General features: G+C 35.2%; 2 long non-coding RNA genes across 4 annotated transcripts in view; both read right to left on the minus strand.

Annotated features, from left to right (window-relative positions):
- LOC110364158 (uncharacterized) overlaps positions 1 to 15,061 on the minus strand; it is an 82,653-nt gene that overhangs the window by 43,896 nt on the left and 23,696 nt on the right. The gene's annotated exons all lie outside the window — the stretch shown is intronic.
- Positions 3,920 to 15,061, minus strand: part of LOC110364156 (uncharacterized) — a 28,830-nt gene continuing 17,688 nt past the window's right edge. Inside the window, exon 3 of the long non-coding RNA XR_010470331.1 lies at positions 3,920 to 4,803. This is a non-coding gene — a long non-coding RNA (uncharacterized LOC110364156). The remainder of the gene's footprint in view (positions 4,804 to 15,061) is intronic.

Consider the following 15,061-nt stretch of genomic DNA (forward strand, 5'->3'; position numbering starts at 1 on the left):
ACTACTTTTTTCTTAGCTTTAAGCATTACCATTAATCATTCAGTTCTCTAGTTACATGAATATTTAGTGGCCTGAAGCATTTTTAAGAGATTGACATGCTTGAAAATCATTATAAGCTTTAACTTTCTAACTGTAATGATGTTCATGATTAAGATTGCTCGTGACAAGAAGATGAAGAACATTCATGACAAGTCCTCCTTGAAGAACAACCACCACTGATAGAATAGATTTCTTTGCCCTTTTCTGGTATTTGAATTACATGTTGCTTTCACTTTTTATCATAGCTGGGTGTCAACCAGTTGGCCGCTTCCTAGCTTCTCTTAGTAGCTTTCTGTATTTCAATAAGACAATTCCTCTGCAAAATTTCTTGAATGATTAAATCCTCATCAGAGAGAGAGAAAAAAATAAATATGTATATGTGTGTGTGTGTGTGTTTAAAGTAAACCAGGTCCTCCTTTAGATAAACAAAGAAGCCATGTGTTCTGTTTGTCAGGACAGAAGACTGCAATAACAGATGCTTCTCTTTCACCTTACTTACTGAACGTCAGTAATTGCCTAAAGCAAGGCTGCAAAGAAATGAGTAGAGCATGAGGAATTCCAATAGTAAGGCTGTAGCAAGGCAAGATTAGTTTAATTTTGTGGGTGGGGAACTGGGAAGAGAAAGCAGACCTTTAACCTCAATTTTCTACTAAAATAGGTCATAAACTACATCTACATGGAGCTAAGGGGCAGACACAAAAGCTAAGATTAGTCAATACCAGCAGCATCTGCTATTTCTGCTTTTAAATCCTGATGAGATGTAAATTAACCCTTTTGAATATTTTACATTGTACTACTCTCCTCCTCTCTTCCATGGCTATGGACAGAGTTGTCCCTGGTATGTAGTTAGAAACATGGAAGGAGTTAATTTTAATTATTTTGTACTTTGCAAAACAAATAATAAAATTATAAGAGATGAAAAAAACAAAGGAGAATGAATCTTACATGAAACACGACATAAAGAACTTGCTCTGGAAATGGATTTGGCTCTTCCTGACTTATGAAACTGTGCAGACCTAGAGCCTTTTTTCTGTTTTCTGACCCATCAGGCATGTTATAAAAAATAATTTTAGTGTTATTGAATTAAAAAAAAAAAAAGCAACAAAAATCCCAAACCAAGCCAAAATAAAACAAACAAACAAACAAAATGAAACATAGGGAAGTTAAACAAAATTATCTAAAGCTGGGGAAAAAAACATCTAACTGTCAAGTTCAAGACTTACCCTGTTCCCAGAAAGCTTATCGAGATTTATATGCTGCACAGAATAGTTACTTCAATGTAAGCCTTTTTTCATTTTCATTTGTGTTTTCCTCCTTCATGTGGATTGTCTCCAGTTGTTCATATATGAGTACTGAGGCAGCCCATTTTGCTTGATCTGACTTTTAGACAGTTGTTAAAATAAATGTATGATGCCCTCCTTCCCACTAAATAGCAATAGTTAAAGGAAACAAATATGCTTAGTTCAGGATTCATAGCAATATCAGACTGCACATTTAAGGAACTATTTAATTTTGTGATAGATTTTTCATCCTCCTTTGAGCTTCTCCCTGGAATAATATAGTTAAATTGCAAAGCACATATGCAAAAAAAAGTTCAAAAAATCTAAGTTCTGTTTATATAGTAGGTTATCATTGCAAAATTGTCTTGATTTTATTTTTTTAAATTCAGGAAAATCACACTACTTTCAATAAATAGTACTAAGTAGTGGCTTTATAGACAGGGAACCCCAATTTTTTATAAGCACCAATACTCTTCCTATTGGTGGGGAAGTCCATGAGATTGTCAGCTCTCCACACTTCTGAAATACAAAAGGATTTAAATTATGCATTGAAGGGTATAATGCTTTGAATCTGAGGATTTATATAGCAATAAAATATATTACCCATTTTCAAAAACGTCTACTTTTACATTACTAAGTTTGTTTTATCCAATATCAGAGTTTAAATTCTCAAATCCATTAGAAAAATTTTCCATGCTTCACCTGGGTGAAACTCAGAAATAGAGAAGATATTTCTTGATTTGTTGAGTTGGAGTTGTTTTGTTGCTTTTTAGAGAAATGCAGAACCATTCACAAATTAGGTAGCACAAATTCCTAGGAATCTGGATATCTCTGTGGTATAGATAGCATCAAAGATAAGAAAGGAATTGCAGATAAGAAAAGAAGGTAGTTTTTGAGGAAAAGACCTAATGTGAAGTGAAAAATGCAAGCAGCATTTCCACAGAACATTAAAATACTTTTTCAGTTATGCATACAAAACCAAGCATGTCTAATTGATATCCTAATGATGGAGAGGGGAAAAAAAAATCTTGTGAAGATTTAGCATTGAGCATTGTGAGCACTGAGTTTACAGTGTTATAACACCTGTAACTCCATTGTCTAATCAGTGCAACCTACAAAATACATGTAATTATACAAATTTTAAAATATAGAACAAATATTAAAGTAAAAATTATTTCTTCAAGTATAGATAACAGGTGTCAGTATCTAAAAAAAAAAAAAAAAAACCTCAAACAAACAAACAAAAAAGAAAAACGACCTAAAACAAAACAAAAAACCCACAACAACAACAAACCCACAAAAACAAACCCTTCATATCAGATATACACATTGAACTTATTTTTTTTCACCTGAATTGATCGTTCCATGATTTTTTCAATGAAGAAAACATATTAAGGTCTCCTGTAGAGTGTAAATATAAAGTTGTGGATCTTTTAATAGGATCTCGTCTAGTCTATGTTCATGGAGATTTTCTAAGGTGTGTACCTTGTAACACCAGAATATTACTGTGTGTAGAAAAAAGTATTAAACAGACAATGAGAAGGAGATGGAGACCAAGGGACCCATAATTTTTGACTTAATGTTGCTCATTTTCCTTCAAGAAACCTATTCAGGAATTAATTTTCCTGGCAAGCAAAAGAGAGCCAGCACAGCTAGCAGATGTGCGACACCAGGTAACATCCAGGGTGCAACGTGTATCTCTCTGTAGATGGTGTATGGAGAGATAATGGGTGCTCCTATATTTCCCTCTTGTAGAAAGAGTCCAAGGTGTATCTTGCTAGCTATGTTCACCTTAGTCCTAGCACATGGAATATTTTATGTGATACAAGTTTTTCTGTGATTTCTCTGGAGGAGTGGTGGTTCCCAGTTTTTGTTCTTCTGTCTCCGTGTTTGGAAGATATTGAGTATAAATCACATTATCTTGCGCTAACATGTCCCTTGGAATAACACCTTCCCATAAGTTTTCTTGTTATACCCGGCAATAAACAGAGAACTCAACTCCCATTTACATCACTCATTGGAAAACTTAATTGATAAAGCAACCCCAGATCTGATAGAAAAAAATGTCAGCATGAAATAATGACTGAATTCTTTCTTGCTATTGGAGTTCTATTTCTTTGTGTGTCCTGAGGAAAAAAAAAAAATAGAAAAAAAAAAAAAAAAAAGAGGCAATAGCCAATTTTATATATATATTATTTTTTTTTGTTAAATATGTTGATATTATTTATCCATTGGAATTAATCTTTGCAGTACCTACTTCTTATTTGCATGCAAGAGCAGTGGGCTATGAACCATACACTTCAGGTGAATGGTTGATATCTTATGGGGAAGAGGTTAAAACATAAGATAAACATATATAGTATAAAATTTGTATTTTCTGCTCTAAAAAAAACGTTCAGATAGTCATGTGTGTTTTGTACTGGTATTTCTGTATAGCATAATCCATATTATTTTTAAAAGGATTCAGGATGGCTCTTTTATCCCCCACTCAGTTACTGTGCTACACCATTTAGTACCTTATTTGTTCTTACTACACAGGATACGTTTCTGTGAATTCTCTATCTGTACATTTCCTTAACAAAAGAAAAGCACACACAAAGTGAAAGACAATCATTTTTAGAATTTAATCTAAAGAGCAGGAGAATTAATTCAGAAACCTCAACTAAAATTATGTGTATTACTTTGAAGAAGACAGTTTCATAGGATCACAGCAGTAGAAATATTACTTCTCAGTTGTGGCAATGTAATCTTCCACCCTCCAGCTGAAGACAAGATAAAAGCAAGTGCCCTGCCCTGGAGTTTCCCTTGTGTTTTGAGGTCATGAGATTCCATCAAAATCTCAGCCTATATTTTAAAGGAAATTTCTAGCCCTCACGTGGAGAAAAGCTTAACAATGTGATCTTGTAGTGCCTGTTCAGACACTGCACAATAAACGCCTGGATATGCAGAAACCCCCAAGCTATCAGAATAGTTGTAGACTCCAGGGAAGATGTATGTCAACACAAATGTTTAGTTCAATGGCCACTATAAATATCAGATAGAGGTACACATTTAAATTTTATTGGATAATAAAAGGAATACTTTCCTGTGTTGTTAATAGTTTGATAGCTGTTTTTCTTTTTAATAAAGTAGTTCTTAGCATGTTAGTACCTAGAAAAGTCAGTCGCCTTCCTTTTGAATTAAATAATGAACAGTCAAACAGTAAGTCTGATGTTTGCTCTTGTGTAAAGTATTGCTGTGCATGTGGGCGATTTCTTTTTTTTTCCTCAAGGTAGTATTCAGTTCAGTCTGCTATGGTCTTTGCCAGTGACTTCACATCCAACATAAAACTCAGGGCTCTAATACTTGATCAGATTGCATTGCTGTGGTGTTGCTCTATCCCTGGGAGACAGCAGAGTTGTCCTGATGCTTGAGAGAACAGAGGCCTCTCTAGGGAACTCATTTCTTTCCATGTGCATGGAAGACTGAGGTGAGGACAGAAAGACTGTGAAGAAAAAAAAATTGATCAGTCTTTCTTTGTGTAGCATCAGAGGGATAAAATATAAGTTATTAAAAGGTGGTAACACACCAACAGCTTACTTCAGACTTACACAGAAACTCAAAATAAACATTATCAGGAAGGACAGGGACATTTTACAACAGTTAAGGAGCAAGGAATATGGGCAAACCAAAAAGAGTCCTGTAACAGTACAGTGATTCATTTTCAATTAAAGCATAATAAGTGCTATCAGAAACTTCCTCATGGCTTGACCTTTGGGCTGAGAGGCAGAGACAACCATAGGTATCCTCTCAATGTAATTCTGAACAGGTTCCTCTAAGACTTCTAGCACAGTTACAAATTCTGAGGTGCAACTACTCTGGAAAGATTAAAAGCCCTCTTTTTCTGCTATTTATCATAGCAAATAGTTAAAACAAAGCAAAGCAAAACAAAATAAAACAGAATAAAAGCTAAACTAAACTAAACTAAATCTTTGCAGCTTTAAAATACTTGCAGCCTAGAATACATTTTGACTTCTCATCAGAGTACATTTTTCTTAATTTTTACAAAACATAGTTCATGTTTCATTCAGAAATTAAATGAAGCAAAAAAAAAAAAAAAACCCAAGAGGAGAGCAGGAGGGCAGGACATTAATATGGAAAGACATTTTACTCATTTTGGATAGGTAACTTTGTATTTTCTTCATGAACTTTAAGAAATATGTCTTAATTAAATGCACAACACTGCAGAACCCTTCTGCTATAGTGTCCTGAGTGTATTTGGATGTTGCACTAGGAAAACATGACACTCCAAGTCATGATAGTACTGGGATTTTAAAAATTGTGGCTCCAGATGGGAGCCTTGTACCCTAACTTTAGCCATTCCAAAATGAGCAAGCTACACCATTTTAGTTTTCTAAGCTTCTCTAGGTTGGATAGGCATCTTGGAATTTCACTAGTGAGGGATTCTCAGTAATTTAGGCAAGAAATCAAACTTTTATGTAGCTAAAGTTGGCCAAATGAAGCTGGATCTTTTTCCATGAAGAAATATGAGTCCAAAACCTTTGCATGTCTTTATGGGGAGTAGTCTTCAATTTCAGAGGCTATTTCAGTAGTTGCAGAAATTATAAAATTGCACATAAATGATGGAAGAAAGAATTAGCCACCAGAAACCTAAAAAAACCCGCCATGCAGCAGTGTTTAGTTTAGTTTAGTTTAGTTTGGTTATTGTTTTGTTTGGTTTGGTTGGTTATTGTTTTATTTTGTTTTGTTTTGTGTTTTGTTTTATTTTGTTTCACAAGACTGCTGTACTCCATTGGAAGTAGATGGTAAAGAAGGAACTGTAATTTCTCATTTTAAAGAGTGACAGAAATTATAAAATCCAGGTATTTTTAGTACTTTCAAGCCAGTGTAAAATTTTACAGTATTTTTTTTTTGTGATCAAGGGAGAAAAATAAACAAAAACTCTTAAATATATAACACAGATTTGCATCAACTAATTTCTGTAAACTAGATTTCCAGGGAAGACCACAAACATTTTGTAATTACTAGATTCAGTTAAATTTCTGACAATCAAGACTATCCAACACTAGACCATAAATTCAGGTCTGTCATAAATTACGTAATTGATTATAAATTGGTTATATTCTGTTATGGGAATTGGGAATTCTGTTATGCTTTAATGATTAAGATTTTTGTGGTGCTAATAATGATGAAGATCTGATTGTGCTACAGGTAAAATATTCCAAATCTTATAGACTTTGAACTTCAATACAGAACTCATACTAATTACTTGAAATTAATGCTGAGTTCAGTTTCTACAAAGAAATTTCTAATTCCCATTGCAAGGTAAGAAATATCACAGACTAAACATTTACATAATTTATCTCTATGGAACAAATAATTTTTTAATCAATATATATATTTAGGAATTAGAAAGATAAAGACTTTTTACAAATAACTTTTAAGTTTTAATATCAATAGGAATTATTAACTTAATTTTACCTGTTAAGACTGCTGGGACTTGAAATTATAATGCATACATTAGAGTTTTTTTCAGGATAAAACACATTAAACAACCCATTCTGTAGGGGGAAGGAAGTGACTTTGGTTTTGTTTTATATAACTCCATTCCCTTCAAAAATAAATCTATTTAATTTTAAAGTTGGATACGATCAAGTTGAATGTTGACCTCTGATGAAAAATCAATCATTTCAAAATGGTATGGCTGAAATTGTAGGAATGAGTGAAAGCACTTACCTATTTTGCAGCTGAGCCTGGCTTATCTGAGTTAGAAACACAATTTTCTCTTTCAGCGTAGACACATTCAGAGAAAAAAAAGTCTTTTGCTTCAATAAAGTCTGAGAACTCATCAATGATTTCAAGCATCCTCTCAGGTGCAAGGATCCTCTCCTGTGGCCTGAGGAATGCAGTAGTATTCCTTCCCATTCCTGTATTTGGGTGTTTTACAGCTACAGAATATCAAGCTTTTTCCCCACTCTGCAACCAATCACAAGGTAGTAAAAGGTGATGCCTTTAAGTGTAAACCTAGGCTGAGAGATTTCATTTCAGTTCTTTTATCTTTGCCATCTGTTTCATCTCAGTAATACAAGGAACTGACAAATGATTGTTCTGCTCTTGAGTTCATGCTGTTAAATATTGATCCTTTGACTAATAAACATACTGTCATTCATGATTAAATTAATGATAAGACCCTTCTACTGCCCAGCTAGATACCTAGGCCCTACTATGTAGGATATATGAGACTTACATAATTTCACTGGCTCATCCCAGAGAGAGGAAACAGGTGGTTTGTCTGCATATCTGGCCATAAATACTGGAAGACCTCCCGCTCCAGAGCTGGCCATGACTTAACAGTAATTCCTGTCTAGTCAAGTGCAGAGTCCAGGTAAGAGGTTTGTCTGGCCCCAGTTACAATGTGCAGACCTTGATGCAACTAGGAGTCTTGGTCTGAGCAAGGAGTATTTATATTTATTTTAGTTCTTTACTGGTGCTGTAACAGATGTGTGAGCTGAAAGATTAGAAGTAAAGCACCGGTAAACCAGTTTGTGAGTTATCGTTGATCTGACTAAGGGGCTTCTCTCAAGTGAACTGTAGTTAAACATATGAAGTTGACTGCCTCTCAGATCTGACATTCATTTATCCAAGTATAATGTTTCTTGTCCAGACTATAATAGAATCACCCTAGGATCCTTTTCTGTAGTCAGTAAAAAGAAATAAATGCTTTCAGGAAATAATTAATTTTATGCTATACTAGATGACTAGGTACAGATAAATCATACTATTTATCTTCACTGACATCAAAATGGCTTTATTTCAGTAAAAATAATACCACATCTCACATGAAAACTTGTACTATTTTTCAGATTATTACTAAAATTCTAAAATAAGTAGCTTTTAAGACCCGTGTGTAATTCTACATCCACATTGCATAAATTACTTGATCTATGTTACTCCATTTGCAGAATATGAGAGAGAGACTCAGGAAGAGGCTTATTTGTTTGGCAGTCATAGTTAAGAGAGCTGGTGGTAAGGGAGCTGGTGTCTCCCAAGTCAACAGTGCCAGGCACTGGGGTGGTGAGGGGTAAGGTGAGCTGTTGACCTCTGCTGTTCCTGGGTAATATGCTCTCCCATTAGATTTCTTTTTCGATGAAGCCAGGCTCAGTAGCATCTGCCCTGTTTCAGTACAAAGCTGCCTGTCCTTCAGCCTCTGCTGTAACTGGCTGGTATAATAGATTGTAGCTGAAACCTTTTGTGTCCTGGTCTTGAAAGAAAGTATGCAATAGGAATTAGTCTTGCCTAATGTGCAAATGGACAGATGTGGGTTCTTGCAAAAAAAACCCAACAAAACAGAGGGTTTCCTTCCTGTTAGGATAGCAAGTAATGGTGAATAGTATTTCAGGTTAATATCTAGGCTTGAAAAAAGCTGATAGAGAGGCTTGAAGTCAACAAGATATCAGATTTTCATAGTGCTAGTTTCTTTAAAACAGACAAAGAGCAAAACCAATTCTGACAGTTATATCCTCACATAATGTGAGTCACCAGGAGACAATACTTCCTGAAGATGCAAACTGTTTCATTAAGTATAAGAAGAACTCAGATTGAATCTGCTCACACTTTTTTAGTAAAAGAATCCTGTTGGTAGAATACAGCAGAAAATAACAGACACTCCTATGGGGAAAGTAGATTTATTTGCATAGTTTTATGTAGTTCTCTCTTCCTAACAAGGATCCGTGTACAGCATAAAAATGAGAAGGAAACCTGTCTCCCTGAGGTAAGAATCTGATAGATGACCTCCCAGGTACTTCACTAACCAATTGCTGCAATGGCTGTAAATTAAGTCACTGTTAATTACTGTGGTTAAAGTTCTAAATTTCTTTTGGGAACAATTTACTACAGATATTAGTATTTATTACAAATGTTAATTGTGCATTTCTCTCCATTTTTTTGCTTCAATGTGAAGTCAATAATTTTCTTTCATATCTGAAAAATAAACAAAACCCTACATTTTAAATTACTTTTTAATGACTCATTCTCTCAGAATCTATATTTTTACTGCAGGAGGGTACTGCAGTGCAATATGCTCATATCCATACCACTTTTGTCAAAAAGATTTATTGGAAAGGTATAACGCAATATTAACTGAAAGTTCTTACAAACAAAAGTGTTTTTGAAAGTGGTCTTTTTGTGTCATTTTTTCTAGATATGAGAGAAAAACTCTTCAAACATTTTTTTTTTTTCAATTGTATAAGTTTATGCAACTTTTCCATAGGAACAGGTTTGACTTATTGCTTCTCTCTGTGGATTCAGTTGGACTCAGGTTTATACCATTTTTTAAATTCTGCAGAAAGGATCTTTTCTCTCTTTCCTCAGTGTTTTTGATTGGTCTTTTTTCCTCCATAGCAAAAAAATGTGGCAGAGTATTTTTAACTCTCTCCTTAGTATTTTGTTTGAGCTCATTCCCTTCTGTAAGACACAGCAGAGTATTCCACTCCCACATTACATGGCCATAAACCAGGGGTGTCAAATTCATTTTCACTGTATAAATGTAACTACTCCTACATTTAAATGTAACTACTCCTACATTTATACAGTCCTAAAATTACATTCAGCCCTTTGAAGGCAACAGCAAGGCTGGTGCACCCCTCCGTGAAAATGAATTTGACACCCCTGACGTAAACAGTCACTTGTGCCCATAAGCAGTCAATTGTATGAATTATCTCTGAGTATTCCCCAGTTAGCCAAGATCAGCTTCCAGATCTGTTCTGAAATCAAAACATAGGAGCATCAGTTACACATTTCACTCTAATACCCCCAGTTCCTTATGATAACATAATAACTCACTCATGTAATAATCTGAAGCTTTGTCATTACTTCTAGAAATCTATATTAAATGATGTTATTCTATTGAAAAAAAAATGCTAAGAGTAAATTAAATCCTTGAAAAAAATGATAAATCTTTTATGGACTTTTCCAGTAAAAAATAGCCCAGTAAAAGGAGCAATTTTCTGCCATCACTGTAAAAAGTTTCTTCCTTGTGTCTAGCCTGAATCTCCCTTTCTTTATTACAGCCCCCTTTTAAGCACTGAAAGGCCAGAACAAGGTTTGCCCAGAGCTTTCTCTTTTCCAGGCTGAAAAACAACAAATCTCTCAGCCTGTCATCATAGATGAGGTGTTCCAGCCCTCTGATCATTTTTGTGGCCTCCTCTGGACCCTCTCCAACAGATCCATGTCTTTCCTGTACTGAGGGCTCCAGAGCTGAACGCAGGACTCCAGGCAGGTTTCACCAGAGTGGGATAGAGGAACAGAATCACCTCCCTTGACTTGCTGATCACACTTCTTTTGATGCAGACCAAGACATTACTGGCCTTTTGGGCTGCAAGTGCACAGTGCCAGGATGGACTTCCTTAAGCAGCATTCTGAAGGGAGATGGTTGAAAATTATTATATTTTTAAAGCTGAGAAAGGTGTTGCAAGGAGATGGCAAGCTGCTATTTTATTAAAAGCTGAAGTTGAAAATGGTATACAGAAAATCTGCAAGTAGTAACATAAACTTGGTTTGTGAATGATAAGATTTGTCAAAATCTCATGATGCCAAAATAAGCATTGAAGTGTGAAGTGAGGTGAGCGATGGCAAATGGGTTGGTAGAAAGGAGGAAAGCTGAAGTGTCAGTTATTTGTGTTAGAGAGAGAATCTGAGAATTTAAGATATACTTTTAGAATATGGAATTAAAGCAGTACATTGCCTGAAAAAAATCTGAGTTAAATCTGTACAGTTGAGGTTAACCTAAGAGGGTGTAGAGAATGAAGAGTTGTGACTGAACCCTAGAAAACATTCGAAATTTGAAGAAGAAAAAGTCCTTTTAAGGACACAACAAGTAAAAAAGTGACTAAGAAGCAAGGAGTAGACACAAGAAAGGGCTCAGACTTGGAAGGCAGTATAACAAAGAGGAGAATATCTTGTAGGGAAGAATATGGTTAGCTGTCAAAGATGGTTGACAGGGAGAACAAGGAGGGTGGATAGAGTACCAATCTTGAGATTTTGCCGGGCAGTGACCATTTGAAAATCTGGTGACAGGCATTTAATCTGAGAGCAAGGTGTGAACACTGAGAAAGGGATGAGTGCAGATGTGAAAGAGATTTGAATGCCACAGCGTCAGGAGGACACACGGAGGAGTGGTAAAGCAATGTCTCTGCTCCTGTACCCACCTTCCAGAGCAGCAATTGGCAGAATCTGGATGGCCCAGGGGTATGGGGAGCATCGCAGGACTTGCTCTACAGCTGCTTTAATCAGCTTTCTCTCATGCCACTGCCAAATGTGTTCACAGTTGAGAGCACAGAAGAGATGATAGCCACTGCTTGCTGCCAGGCAGTGTGAGGTGCAAACTGTCAAACTGTTGAACTTTACAGAGGGTGGTCTAGACATTGACAGAGATCTCCTCTCCAAATCTCTCTAAAAAATGTGCAGAGGTAGTGTATTCTGAGAGGAAAGCAAAAGCGAAGAGCAGACAGTCAAGGATTTGGAGGAGGAGATTACAGCCAAGTCAAGAGTAGATAACAGGTATCTGCTTATTGTGATGTATTTCCAGTGCACTGCTCAGAGCTCCTGGGGTTTCAGGTCTGTCATTCACAGAGCGCTTTGCCATCTGCACAGCAAATGGTGTGAAAAAGTATTTAATTCCAAGTGGCAATCATATAGAATAGTGAGTAAATGAAGGACTCAGCAAAAGGGAATAGTTGGTTAAAAACATATATTTTTTATACTTCGAAAAAGTTTTGAGACAGTTGATTAATGTTAAATCCTTCTTGAAATTTTACTTGCTGCCTACCTTGATTAATCATTTGTAATCTCTCTCAAAAAGCTTCATTGTCCAATAATACTACCATTGAGAGAATTTCTTTGATTTTTATCCACTTATAATGCCCAAAATAAGAAATTAAATTGAACTGTAACTCTCTTAATCCACATGTAACCCTGCATATGGGTGGTTTCTTTCTGTAAATTTGTTTTGCCATTAGTGTTGAAAGTTAAAAAAATAAATGTTAAATTCCATCCACAGGATATAATAAACAAAGACAGCATGTGTTTGCCTATACAACACATTTAATCATTGGGATGTAATAGGCATCACTGAATATATCTTGCTATATTTGCCACAGATTCCTAAATGGTATCACTCAGGATTAAACCTGACTCTCTCTTTTATATATATACATACTGTTTAGGAATTAAAATCTGAAAATATTTTTAAGTCCCTTGTGTAAAATTAAGCTGTATAACTTTACACATTTATAACTTAATGTTTAACATGCTTTATCTACTGCAATGAAAATTTTAGTGATGCATTAATCTGTCTATTTTTCTTCATATTTTTTCAAATTCTCTTTCATTATGTTTCCTCTGCATTATAACTTCACCTTTTCAGCGTTATTCCACTATTTTAAACCAATTATTCTTAGGATTAAATAAACCTATTGTTAGCAAGTGCATTTGTGCAGCTTCATGCTACAACCAGAAATTTAACAACAAAAAAGTAAATCCTAAAGAAATTCTAACATATAAAAATGTCCACTTACTGTGAATTAGGAAAAATTACACATCTTTGAAATTTTTTCAGAATTCAGTTAGCAGAATTCAGTTAGTTTGAAAATCTCATATTATGAGATATTCTGTGCCATATGTGGTGGAGTATGTTGTTCCAAATGACTTGGACAACTTGCATTTAGAGCACAAGGACTTTTGCATAAACTGGCCCCTACCCAAGATAAAGGTAGGCTTACCAATAATGAATTTCACTTGCATTATTCTTGTGGGGAAAGAAAAAAGAACAACAAAACCCCTTTACCTTTTTTTGTTAAAGAAACACTCACTACTCGTGTGAAGCATTTGGTCCCTGGTAGTAAATAGTTTTAAATCTGAGACTAGGTCACATGATGATCTCCCTACATTAAAAAAATGCTTGAGGCACACTTCAGCATCGTACAGAACAACTTATATTTCACCCACTGTATTTACTTGATCTTGCAGGGGAATTTGAATGTATGAGACTCTTTGCTGTTTCTTGCTCATATTGCCTTGTAAATCATACACTTTGTTTTGAGAGGTTTTATAGGCCATTTGTGAGTGGAAGTGAGAAGTCAATAAATAGTGCAGCTACATATCTGACGTACGGTAGGGCAAATTGACTAAAATTCTCAGACTGATGTAAAGAGATATAAAGTATATGAATATACTGCTAGTAGGTCTTGAAAACAAACTAGATTATTAAAACTAGCAGTATTGGCAAACAAGAAAATGACAATTAATTTAGTCAATTGTGTGCATTGTGTGCAACCCAGCCATCTAGGTTCACAAATCCAAATTAGAAGTGTGACTCCAGATGCCCTGGGCTCTGCTCCTTTGATTTGTTCATCCTGAAATCTGACTCTGGGCCTGAAATACTTCAGCAACATGCACCTGTACTTTCAATTGGTAACGAGACTCTAAGTTGTGTAAAGCAGATGCTTTGTTTCTGCTTCGGCCTCCATTTTAAGAATGGCTACAGATAGCTGATGATACTGTTTTGGTTTGTTTTGTTTTGGTTTTTGGTACCCACGCTAACTTAGCTTAAATTAATCCTATCTTGTAGAAGTTAGAGGTTTCAAATCTTCTATAAATCACATACTCTTTAGGGAAATGTGTGCTAAGGACTGAGGATTTCTCAGTATTCTTGAAAGTGTCTTGCTCAGTTGGACAAGGTTATTTCAGCTCTGAACTGGAGCTGCTATGCTTTCTATTTGATTGGAAGTATTTTTTTTTTTTTTGTCCAAACAAGAATATTGAGGATTTTTAATGTGTTTCTAGTTCTTCTCAAGGCATGCCATAAAACCACCTCATATAATGCTATGAAGTTTCTTTTTTTTTTTTTTAAGATGTTTTTTGTTTATACTTTGTGAATAAAATGTAGTGGGATACATAACATCTGATTTATCCTGTATGTCTACAGGTATCAAGCAGAATAGGTTTGTGTCTTTAAAAAGCATATCTAATATTTTTGTGAAACATATAGCTTGTCTTTTGAAGATAGTTTTGAAAGAATGTATTTTGTTGAACAAAAAGGAATAACCATTTTGGAATATATTCAGGCTTGAAGGATTATGTGTTAGTCTTAAAATGTGACTTCGGAGCAAGACATGGAACTTTTCTCATCAGGAAATAGAGCAGTCTCAATCTAGCAGACCCAGAATTACATCTTCCCTTTTCATAAATCTGCTGACTTTCCTGTTTTCTACCTTCAGATCTACTTTTCCCTAGACTACGTCAGATGACTGCTGTACAGTTGTAGTGTTAGAATGAGGTGATGAATAGCCTTCCATATTGTGTAGCATATGTTAAGCATAACAGCAAAACTCACTGCTTCGAGTCCATGGTAAAAGAGATTAATGGCTTAGAGAGAAAGGTCCCAGTCAGAAAATGCAACAAGGGGGTCATATGCTCTTTCTCTGAAACAAACTTAGCTGGACTTCTAAGCACACTTGAAAATATTTTCTGTGTTCAAACATTTATTCCAAATAGAGTGATATTCTACATCACTCCTTCAATGCAGAACACCTGCATAAGAGTGTATCTTGAGGTTCACTGCCAATCATCCAATGTAGCAACAGCCGTTTAGGTAGGACTTTTTGTCCATTCAGTTAGAGCAGTTTGTAGACTGAAAAAATCCTTTTAGTTCTTTTATGAATCTTTTGTTTTGATTTTGCTTTCTT

This window comes from Columba livia, chromosome 2 (assembly GCF_036013475.1).
Source record: "Columba livia isolate bColLiv1 breed racing homer chromosome 2, bColLiv1.pat.W.v2, whole genome shotgun sequence".
In the NCBI taxonomy this organism is placed as follows: domain Eukaryota; kingdom Metazoa; phylum Chordata; class Aves; order Columbiformes; family Columbidae; genus Columba; species Columba livia.